Consider the following 12,534-nt stretch of genomic DNA (forward strand, 5'->3'; position numbering starts at 1 on the left):
TTAGAAAGAGATTATCTTTGAACCTGTTAACTCAGACCGGGGTTCAAACTAGTGCATCTGAGGGACCCCTTTTCACAGACGGAGTGACTCTTTCAATTGCGGTCTATGTCCCATCGTATAATGTGTAACTACAGGTTTCATCAACAGTCTCTTTCACCTGCTGGAGCATTACTGCAGCACTTCCAAACTTTTCATAATTGCATTGACACGATGACCCCGCTGCCTTGAAATTAATTGTTGCACATTAAACTTCTTCACTGCAGTGTCAGGCTACATCTTGATGGACTCTCAACCATCATTCCTCCTGTACCAAAGGTATCTCCTTCACGTTGTGAGGCGAATGCTACACAACAGTCAAACTGTGAATAAAAGCAGCCATTAATCACTTCTTCATTGGAAAATGCATAGAGGCTTGCATTTATGTCATAGAATCATTAGAGATGTACAGCATGGAAACAGATCCTTCGGTCCAACCCGTCCATGCCGACCAGATATCCCAACCCAATCTAGTCCGTAGCATCTGTCATGATCTCATAATGTTAGACAGTGTTTCACAGCCAGTGAAGTGCTTTTGAAGTCTAGTCACTGTTGAAATGTGGGAAATATACAAACCAATTTGCACATAACAAACTCCCACAGAGAGCAAAGTCAAAAGGACCAGAGAATCCATTTGATATTGATTGGGTAACAAATACTGACTATGGCAAACTCTCCATGGGGTGTCATAAGCACCTGAGATGGCAGACAGAGCTCTTATGGAGTTTGCAATTAGAATCATGGAATCATACAGAACAGAAGAGACCCTTTGGCCTATTGAGTCTGTATTGTCAAAAATAAACTGCGACCTACACAAGTTCCACTGTCCCACACTAGACCCACTGCTTTGAATGTTGTGACACCTCAGGTGCTCGTCCGAATACTATTTAAAGCTTGTTAGGTTTCCCGTCTGAACTACCCTCTCAGGCAGTACACTCCAGGTCTGAATCACGTTCTGGATGGAAAAGGTTAATCCTCAAATCCCCTCTAAACCTCTTGCCTTTCATTTTCAGAGTAAACCACCTTGTTATTGATTTTTCAACAACAGGGATCAGTTCCTTTCTGTTCATTCTGTCCATGCCCCTCCTAATCTTATGCAAATCTATCAGGTCTCCCCTCAACCTTCGCTACTCTGAAGAAAACAATCCAAGCTTATCCAGCCTCTCTTCATTTCTGGCAACATCGCTGCCAAGGCTCCATCCTTGGCAACATTCTGGTGAATCCACTTTGCAACCGTTCCAATGCAATCATTGTCTTCATGTAGTGTAGCAATAGGAGTTTCACACATTGGTCTAGCTGTGGCCTAACCAAAGTCTGTACAGCTCTAACGTGCTCATATAACCTACACTACAATGGAGAAAGGCAAACTTCCTGTATGCCTTTTCAATTACTGTATCTACCTGTCCTGCCTCCTTCAGGGATCTGTGGACAAGCACCCCTAGATCTCTCTGTTCCTCTGAGAGTGTAACATACACTTCCTCAAGGCTGTAGTCAGTGCTGGGCAGCACGGCGGCTCACTGGTTAGCACTGCAGCCTCACAGCGCCAGGGACTGGGTTTGATTCCAGCCTCGGGTGACTGTCCGTGTGGAGTTTGCACATTCTCCCCATGTCTGCGTGGGTTTCCTCTGGGTGCTCCGGTTTCCTCCCACAATCCAAAGATGTACAGGCTAGGTGGATTGGCCATGTTAAATTGCCTGTAGCGTTAGGTGCATTAGTCAGGATAATGTAGAGAAGTAAGGGACTGGGTCTGGGTGGGTTACTCTTCGGCGGGTCAGTGTGGACTTGCTGGGCCGAAGGGCCTGTTTCCACGATGTAGGGATTCTAAGTTCAATTCTCTGGAAGGGGTCGTGTACTGGAAACCTCTAACTCAGAGGTAGATGAGAATGTAACCCGACTGAGCCAGAGATGGCTCCTCCAGATAGTTTGCCAATAGATGGATGCCAACTGACCAGTCAGTTACCAAGCAGTTCTTACTAATTCATTCACAGGATGTCAGCATTACTGGCTAAGCCAGCACTTATTACCCATCCCTCATTGTCCAAAGTGCAATTAAAGCTCAACCACAGTGCTATGGTTCTGGAGTCACATGGAGCAGTTTCCTTCCCTGAAGGACACTAGTGAATCAGATGGGACTTTTATGGTTTCACAGTCATTATTAGACTCTTAAATATAGATTTATATTGAATTCAAATTCCACTAGCTACCATGGCAGGAATTGAACCCAGGTCCCCAGAACATTATCTGGGTCTCTAGATGAATAGTCTAATGATAATACCTCAAAGTCATCACCTTTCTTTGAAGTTTTTCCTTCCCAGCCATCTACTGATCTTGCAAAAACACAGGGGCAGTTGTTATTGGAGACAGGGTTTGTAACAACAAGTTGCTCATTGGCATTATGTAATTGGACCCTATTGGCTCTTAGTAAGTTTATGGTGAGGAATTGATCTTATTTTTGAATGTACTCAATGGTATTCAAACAGATAGGAGCTACTGCAAGATTTTGAACACTTCTCTTCTCGGTACAATGTGAATGGTAATACTGTGGCCAGTGCAGTGGTGTAACACAGCAAAGATACAGCACGGCATCAGTATCATCTATGTTCCTGACACCTCATGCCACCAGCATAAAATCAGAGGTGAAAGCCTTCTCTTTTAGATTCAAAGCTAATAGTTCCGTGGGCTGCCTTGATGGGTATAAAGTTACCATCAGTGGAACACAAGACACTGAGAATGCTCACTGTGCCCCAGAACCCCTCTTCGATTCGACATTCAGAAGACGGGAATACCTGCCTGCCAAAAACAGAGATGACTTTGGGAGAAAATAAAATCCCCAGGCATTGCAATCTGACTGATTTTGATAGATGGCATCGAAAACGTGCCAGAGGAGATGAGTGTTGTGAAATTCTCTCAGAGGTTATTGCATTTCCTCACTGAGCACATAATTCTGCCAACAAATGCTAGGCCATTTAACAAAACCATGTACCTTCTGAAAGAACAAGGGATTCTTGTCTGTTGCCAGTGTACATATTCTTGTAGTGTTAATTGCTGTCGGCCATTTTGAACAGAGCAAAGGAAAAGGCACTGTCCCTTTTAATCTTGTGCACCAGTTCTTCCACTTCAGTACAAAACAGATCGGAAATAACAGATGTTGAAAACTCCCTTTAGCAATAAACTCAACAACGGCAGGGTGTTAATGTTTGTTTTGTAAGATGTATACTGAACAACAACAAACACAGTGAAGTATTTGATTGGCAAGTGAATCCAGAACAAAGGGTAACCCATTCAGAGGTGATATTAGGAAGCATGCCTTTACATAAAAGGATAATGCATATCTGGAACTCTCAGAAACTGGTGAGGCTAGAGGTAGAGTTAGAATTTCAAAACTGAGATTGGCAATTTCTTTTCAAGGGCAAACAACATGATCCCCTTGAATGGCAAAACTTTTGAATAAGGCATTGGCCTTATTGAGGAATATTTGTATAGCTCCACCCACTGATATATAAGTGATGGTGTCTGTGAGGAGCTGGTAAGTCTGCTGTCTGCTCCATCCCGTGGTTAGGCTCTGTAAGCTGTAATCATGTAGCTGAGACCTAACCATTATCTTGTAGGAGGTAATAATGTCTCTTACCTAGTCATAGTGTAGTTACTCAGTCTTATTGTATAGTAACCTTTATCTTTTACTCACTCGTGGGACATGGGTGTCACTGGGTGGCTATTATTTAGTGCCCGTCCCTAGTTGCCCATGAGAAGGTGGTAGTGAGCAGTCCACATGCTATAGGTTGACCCACAATGCCCTGAGGGTGGGAATTCTGGGATTTGGACCCAGTGACAGTGAAGGAACAACAATGTAATTCCAATTCAGGATGGTGAATTGCCTGGAGGGAATTTGCAGGTGGTAGTGTTCCCATGTATCTGCTGGCCTAGATGGAGTGGTCACGTATTGGAAGGTGCTGCCTAAGGATCTTTGATGAATTTCTGCAGTGCATCTTGTAAATAGATAGTACTCACTGCTGTTATTGAGCATTGGTGGAGCGAATGGATGCTTGTGGATGTGATACCAATCAAGTGAGCACCTTTGTCCTGGATTGTCAAGCTTCTTGAGTGTTGTTGGCCCATCCAGGCCGAATGGAGAGTATCCCATCACACTCCTGACTCCTGTCTTGTAAAAGTATTCCTAGCCTCTACCTGCTCTTGTAACCACTGTGCTTCTGTGGCAAGTCCAGTTGAATTTCTGGTGAATGGTAACCCCCCAGGATGTTGATACTGGGGAATTCAGTGATGGTAACGCCATTGAATGTCAAAGGTCATTGGTTAGGTCATCTCTTATTCAAGATGAGCCTGGTTTTGTGGGACATGAATGTTACTTGCCACTTGTCAGCCCAAGCCTGGATATTGTCCAGATCTTGTTGCATTTGAACGTGGACTGCTTCAGTAACTGAGGAATTGTGAATGGTGCTGAATATTGAAGATTGCACAATGAACATCCCAACTTCTGACCTTTTAATGCAGGGAAAGTCACTGATGAAGCAGTGAAAATGGTTGGGCCTGGGACGTTATCCTGAAGAACTCCTGCAGAGATGTCCTGCAGCTGAGACGTCTGACCTCCAACAGCCACCACCATTTCCTTATGTGCCAGATATGATTCCAGTCAGCGGAGAGTTTGCCCACTGATATTCACTGATTCCAGTTTTGCTTGGGCTCCTTGATGCTATCTTAATCTTTCCCATTACTGAAGAATTCTGCTGAGATTTCCAAGTGCTCATCCTTCACCATTTAGTATTCATAATGTTTAGATTAGTTCTCGAAGAAGGATTGGTGGCAGCCTTCTGTCCAAGATCTTCATTGAACTTTAAGGTGAACGCCGGGCAAGGATCCCCTTGACAATGGCAGCAGCTGAAGGCGTCTCTTACAAACCGGAGGAGGTTTGAGGGCCCGAGTGGCTTCCCCTGGTTAATAATGCAAAGTGAACATTAATGAGACATCAGAAAAAGGAGACCTGCATGGCAGCAGACTGTGCAAAATGTACTGAATAGTTTGGTCAGGCAATTGGTAGGTATTTCCACAAGCTGATTGTTTCCAAAGCAGTGAGAGCTCAATATTGATGGAGCACTTCTGCTCAAACAACCAGAACTGAAATATTAGCACTTTCTCTTGTCACTGATGCTGCCAAACCAGCTGGGGATTCCCGCCTTTTCTGTCATGTTTCAGGTTTCCGGCAATATCCTGCTTTGTAACTCTTCATGCCAGTCAAATTAGTCCCCTTTATGAAAGTATTGCACCAATATTTATTCCTAGGCCTTGAGTTTATCATTCCATTGGTGGGTAGCATGAAAGAACAGTAAACTGAACCACAGTGACAGGTGCACTGATGCCTTAAGTCACCTTTGTTTTGATCGATCAAAAACCAAGGGTAATAAATACAACATAACAACATGTTCTTTGCAATCTACCTGGGAGAAAAGCTGCAGGTTGTTGAGCTGTACAATGGAAAGATTGTAAAAGTATGTCAGTATAATTTTCCAAACTTGGCAACTGAGTGTTGCAGAATCATGATAGAATCAGCCATTTAAACAGGCACTTGCCTTTCATTCGCAGGAAGATGGAATTAAACATAAAGCAAGGCTGCACAAGAAGTAAAAAATGCATAGATGGATCTCAAAGAGATCACGGCTTGAAGAAATGGACCATGGCAAATTGATGATGAGAATTAACAGGCAAAATGAATGGATAGGTTTTGTCAGAAAGCAGGGTTTCTCAACCCACCAATGAGGAAGTCAATGAGGAATACCACATTCCCTCTCAGCCTGTAACACTTCATGGAGTGTTTTTTATGCTGGAGATGGCCTTTCAGCCCCTCACTCAGACACTGAAGCAGTCCATGTTCAAATGCAACAAGATCTGGACAATATCCAGGCTTGGGCTGACAAGTGGCGAGTAACATTTGTGCCACACAAATACCAGGCTATGACCATCTTGAATAAGAAAAGATCTAACACTCAGGCGGATATCTCAGCTCGTCAGTCTGATCTTATTGGGAGACTCCAATCTCATGCAGATTGCCACATCTCCCCTTCTGTTTTATGAAACAAGAGAGCTCTGTGTTTCTGAGAGGAGGTTGTGATCTGGGTTCCTTCAGAAATACAGAGGCATACTTCCATTCTGCCACAATGCTGCTGGGGACGAGGGAGCAAGGGGATAAACAATGTCCTCTTTTCCCAGCAGTCACCTGCTGTATTCTGTTTTTTTTAAAAAGGTCCAGCATTGCAGAGAGATTCAGTGGACAATGTGGGCAATTTAGCACAGCCAATCCACCTAACCTGCACATCTTTGGACTATGGGAGGAAATCAGAGCACACCCACGCGGACACAGGGAGAATGTGCAAACTCCATACAGACAGTCACCCAAGGCTGGAATCAAACCCAGGATCCTAGTGCTGTGAGCCACCATGTCACCCCATTATAGTTGGGCTTGTTTCCTCAATATGCAGGTTTTAAGTATATATATTAGTGTGCATTTTCAGCTCAGTTGATGAAGAAAACTCAATGAAAATCAATGGATCTCAGCTGTGAGTTAAATTAACTTGGCACGAGGCAAAAAAAAACCTCTTAATTAGAATCTTTTATTAACAAACACCCCTAAAAATGTCAAAACATTAAATTTATGCACAAAGAATAATTAGCACACAATTGCCACAATTATTAAAAAGTGTACACATAATTCCCACAATTATCAAATGTATGCTCGTGACTCTTTGTTCAAATCTTAGAACTTTTTTTCTAAAAGCTAAATCTCTTCTGAACCCTCTCCAGCTTAATAATCTCATTTGGGTTTTGAAGAAGTTGGAGCTGACAATCACACTGTTATGACTGTGGCTCCCCTCGCTAAGCCTCTGGTCAGACCACATTTGGAGTATTGTGTACAGTTTATCTCAGGAAGGATGTACTTAGCCCTGGAGCGTGTTCAGAGAAGGTTCATGGGAATGATTCGATTAGATTAGATTTCTTACAGTGTGGAAACAGGCCCTTCAGCCCAACCAGTCCACACCGACCCTCCGAAGAGTAACCCACCCAGACCCATTTCCCTCTGACTAATGCACCTAACACTATGGGCAATTTAGCATGGCCAATTCACCGGACCTGCACATCTTTGGACTGTGGGAGGAAACCAGAGCACCTGGAGAAAACCCAGGCAGACACGGGGAGAACGTGCAAACTTCACACAGACAGTTGCCCGAGGCTGGAATTAAACCTGGGAGCCTGGTGCTGCGAGGCAGCAGTGCTAACCACTGAGCCACCGTCCCAGAAATGAAAAGCTTAACATATGAGGAATGCTTGAGGACTCTGGGTTTATACTCGATGGAGTTTAGAAAGGTGAGGGGAGATTTAATTGAAACATACAGAATACTGAATAGCCTGGACTGAGGAGATGTTGGGTAAATGTTTCCATTGGTCGGAGAGACTGGAACCCAAAGGCATAGCCTTCAAGTAAAGGGAAGACCTTTTAGAACGGAGATAAAGAGAGACTTCTTCAGCCAGAGAGTGGGGAATTTATGTAATTTGTTGCCACAGAAGGCTGTGGAGGCCAGGTCATTGAGTACTGAGATAGATAGGTTCTTGAGTCTCAAGGGGATCAAGGGTAATGGGGAGACAGCGGGAGAATGGGGTTGGGAAATTTATCAGCCATGATTGAATGGTGGAACAGACTCAATGGGCTGAATGGCCTAATTTATGCTCCTATGTCTAACATCACTGTCAGTATGGATTGCAAAATGAACTTTTCCTCATTTGTTGCCTTTGTTCCTGCCCACAGCCTATCTCAGTTCCTATTGTCGAGCCAAGTGTTAGACAGCAGTGAGAAAACTATGGTCCAACTCTGCAGGTGTTATTGAACGGCAGAGCACTCTCAAGGAACTGAAATACGTGTTTCTGCTCCTTGTTCCTATCTTCTCATGTCAAGTCTGAGGTGCACACAATGTGACAGCATTAAATAAGCAGCACATGGGGGAAACACAGTCTGCTGTGCACACAGCCTGGCAGAATTAGTTGGTCACAATCAGTCTGCCACCAGCAGGTAACATGCAATACCCTGGAAAGCATTTGTGTCACAAACTTTCGGCTGACTATGGAAAATGACAAAGAACAATGCAGATAAAAAATAATTAACAGGGGCGAGACTAACTTTGAATTAAGAGACCCAATGGACAAAATAGATTGGGGTCAAAGCTTGCCGGGAGAAACAACAGTTCAATAAAGGGTTACCTTCAGAGAAGAGGTATTTCCAGCATAGCCATGGTAGAGTCAGATGAAAGGGAAAGGTAGGGGAAACAAATCCGGAGCATCCTGGATGACAAAATAGGTAGAAAGTATCTCAGGAAGAAAAAGTGTGTTTATGGCAAATATCATACATAAAATACAATTGTAAACCAGACTGAATATTGAAGATTTATAAGGGAGATGAAAAATCAAATAAGACAGGCAAAGAGAGAGATGATTTAAAAAGACTGGCAGCTAACATAAAAAGGAGCCCCAAAGTCTTCTTTGGGCACACACATAATAAAACCGTGGTCAAAGGATGAGTGTGGCCACTTAGAGACCAAAGCAGGATTTATCCATGGAGACAGAGGGCAAAGCTGGTGTATAGAATGACTGAGGAGAAAGTGAGGACTGCAGGTGCTGGAGATCAGAGCTGAAAATGTGTTGCTGGAAAAGCGCAGCAGGTCAGGCAGCATCCAAGGAACAGGAGAATCAACGTTTCGGGCATGAGCCCTTCTTCCTGAAGAAGGGCTCATGCCCGAAACGTCGATTCTCCTGCTCCTTGGATGCTGCCTGATCTGCTGCACTTTTCCAGCAACATATTTTCAGTATAGGATGACTGCCTTGCATTTGTCTTTACCAGGGAAGAAGAGACTGCCAAGGTTATGCTGAAAGAGCAGGTAATTCCAACACTAGAAGGATTTAAAATTGACAAGGAGAAGAGTTTTGGTTAGGCTACCTGCATTAAAGTTATTAACGCAGCAGGACTGGATGAGTTATTTTGAAGAATCACAGAGGACGTGGGAGTGGAAATTGCAGGGTAGTCAATTTAATCTCAGTATAAGAACTATGTCTTTTTGTTTCAGAGTCTTTAAAACCTTCGCACTACAAGGAGAGAGAACTGACTTTTTTAAATAGCCTCAATGCCAAAGTGAGGGGGTATGTGATTAATGAGATGACACGGTAAGACACCGCAAAAAAATCTAAGTAGGCCTCATAATGGAAACCCCTCCAAAAAACTCAAGCAGTTTGGACTTAAGCAAAAATAAATTCAGTTCAACATTTTTATTGAATGCCCCCAGGACATTAGTCTTGAATCAAAGCAACATGAATACATGCCCCAGAACATTAGCCTGAGGCCCTGGATTATTAGGCCACTGGTGTTATCAATGCACCAGTTTTTCCCTCTTGCTTTTTGCTAGGTCTTAATCTTGAAAAGACGTCATTCCAATTGGCTAAACTTTGGAAGATTTTTCAGATGATCAAGAAAAGGGATTTGAATAAACATTTGCCATATGAATCAAATATTTTGATTAATGACAGGTTTAGTTATTATCTCCCGTGCTGCACAGTTTCCCTTTGATTTATCCTGAGAACACTATACATGACTCCCTTGTTATATATCATTTAGTAGGATAGTTATAGCTAATAATGTGTAACAGATTAACCACAACTCTGATGAAAGTGGAATCAAAAGAGGTCTGCTATAAGATAGTAGTGTGCTTAAAGTATGCGTTGACTGGAAAGAATTAGAAAACTTTTTCACATTGTTTCATTTTCTCCTTTACTTTCTTCCCCACACTTCAGAGATAGGCCTTTCAGATCTATCTCTGAATTGAGTAGGATTTGATCCTAACAATCTAAGCTAACATCCAGTACAGGTGTACTGTCTTTGAGACACAGAGCTCAACCAAGATTCTGGCCTCAGGATGAATGAGAAAGATCCTGTGACAATGTTTCCAAGTAAAACCAGTAGAGCTCCCCCCAGTGTCCTGGCCAATATTTATCAAGCAACTGGCAATGAAAGGCACTATATCAAGACAAGTCTTTTATTTTAGATCCGTATGTTGACAATCAATGTATATGTATGCCTAGCTCTCAACCATATCTGATCATAAATGTTTTTGGGGGCAAATCTCTTGTGTGTAATCTCCATTTCCTCTTAACTAGTTAATGATGGACTCCTTGGATGCTGCCTGACCTGCTGTGCTTTAACCAGCAACACATTTTCAACAATGATGGACTAATCCCCATTAGGGTGTACACTGCCTAGCAACCTGGAATTTACCATGTAACCTGTATTATGTGATTAAGCAGGAGAGATGGTGACAATACATCAATGTTACTGGATTAATAATCCAACATCATGACCTAGAATCACTATGGACATAACAACATTTGACTTACAATGTGTGCTTTTTTTAAGAGAAGAAGGCCATACCAGCCAAAGAAATGACTGCAGATATAAATTCATTTCATGCCTTGTGAGAGAGGGAGAAAGAAAGAGACCTTGAAATATCACATCTAACATGATATGAAGGAAGCTTCAAAAGGAAAGGCTTGATAGGGGTGAAATGTATGACAGACTGAACTGTAGTCTCTTAGGAGTTAACCCCAGACTATGAACATGGTGGAAGAAAAACACAGCAGAAAGATTGTGAGAAAGTTTGTGCCTTCCCCTTCAAGAATATTCGAGAACAGAAAAGAGAAGGCAGTTCAACCTTGGTCACGTTGTACTCGTGGAGGAAGGTGCACTAGTGAGCTGTCAGACTTGTGTGTACTAGCCCTGATTCGAGCATCAATGTGTTGTGAAGTCATCTCTCCACTGCAGGTAAAAGACTCTTCATTGCGAGAAAAGCTAGAAGCCAGCTGGCCAGTCAAAAGGAAACAGAACAAAAGAATTTCAACTTGCTGGGTTACATACTGGATTTCCCTCCCTCCCTCATGACATTGTGGTCAACCCTCAGCACGTGGACTACAGTGGTTCAAGAAAGCAGCTCACCATCACCCTCTCAGGGGCAAGTAGGGACGAGCAATAAATGTTGGCCACAATCCCATTAGGGAGGGAATTCCAGGATTTTGACACAGTGACAGTGAAGGAATGGCAATATATTTCCAAGCCTGGATGATGGGTGGCTTGGAGGGGAATTTAAAGATGGTGGTGTTCCCTTACATTTGCTGCTCTTGCCCTTCTAGATGGAAGTGGCTGTCTGGTAGAAGGTGATGTCTGAAGATCTTTGATCTATGATTGTGTTATGAATGCACTTTCCTTATCCACATACCCTGGAGAAGAACTCAAACTGAAAGTTTCTGTCTCAGAGACAGAGACATTCTTCATGGACTGTAAGATATCCACCACCAGGATTATATGGTTGATTAAATGGTTAAATTCTGAGGCATAGTTGCTTCTGTTCCCTTAGTGGAACAATGATATATTCAAGGTGTTTAAAATAATAAACATTTGATATATAGAGCAATTGTTTCTTCCAAGAACATAGAAACAAAAGAAGGCTATTAAGCTCTTCAAATAGTTCCCACCATTCCTGGCCAATCCAGTTTTGCTCTATCCATCTGCAACTTTTTACATCTTCGTAAAATGTTGTGGATTCTGCTTGGGGGAGTCCAGAGCAAAGGGAAATAATCTTCAAATTAGAGCAAGTAAGTTCAGGTGTGAAATTAGGAAACACTGTCTCACATAAATTGTGGTGGAAATCTGGAACTCTATGCTTCAAAAAGCCTCAACGATACCAACTTCTTAAGGTCACCGTGTACCAAGGATATCACCAGCAATTGCAGAGAGATTTCTCTTTGATGCCAATTTTTCCGATCGATCTGATAACATCAAAGCAGCTCAGCAACGATAAATAGCTTTGTTCCAAGTTTGCACAAATCTGCTAGCAGTTAGCTGACACCAGATGGATTTCATAAATCAGAGTTTCTGACCAGTGAATGGGAGGGTACATCAAGGGCTGCCAATGTCATGAACAACCAGCAAAAAAGTGAAAGATATCATACTGATATTTAACTGTCTTCCATTGAACTTTTCATCGAATCATAGAATCCCTACAGTGTGGAACTAGGCTGCTTGACCCATCGAGTCCACACTGACCCTCCGAAGAGCATCCCACCCAGATCTACACCACCTCCCATATCCCTGTAATCCTGCATTTTCCATGGTTTATCACCTAGCTTCCAAATTCCTGGACATCATGGGTAATTTCGTATGGCCAATTGACCTAACCTAGCCTTTCTTTTCAAAACAGTCAAACACATGACTCGCTGTTATTGTAAATCTAAGGGTGGCAAGGGGATGTCATAGAGGTCAGACTTTTCAGGGACGAAGGTAGGAGGCACTTCAACATCCATTCGTGGCAGTTGTCACCCACTTTAGGTCAGCACCCTGAGTTAAAGTCCTTTTCTGGTGTCTTAAGCACAAAATGTAAACCGCCACTCAACAGCGCAGTA

Source organism: Hemiscyllium ocellatum, chromosome 20 (assembly GCF_020745735.1).
Source record: "Hemiscyllium ocellatum isolate sHemOce1 chromosome 20, sHemOce1.pat.X.cur, whole genome shotgun sequence".
Lineage (NCBI taxonomy): Eukaryota > Metazoa > Chordata > Chondrichthyes > Orectolobiformes > Hemiscylliidae > Hemiscyllium > Hemiscyllium ocellatum.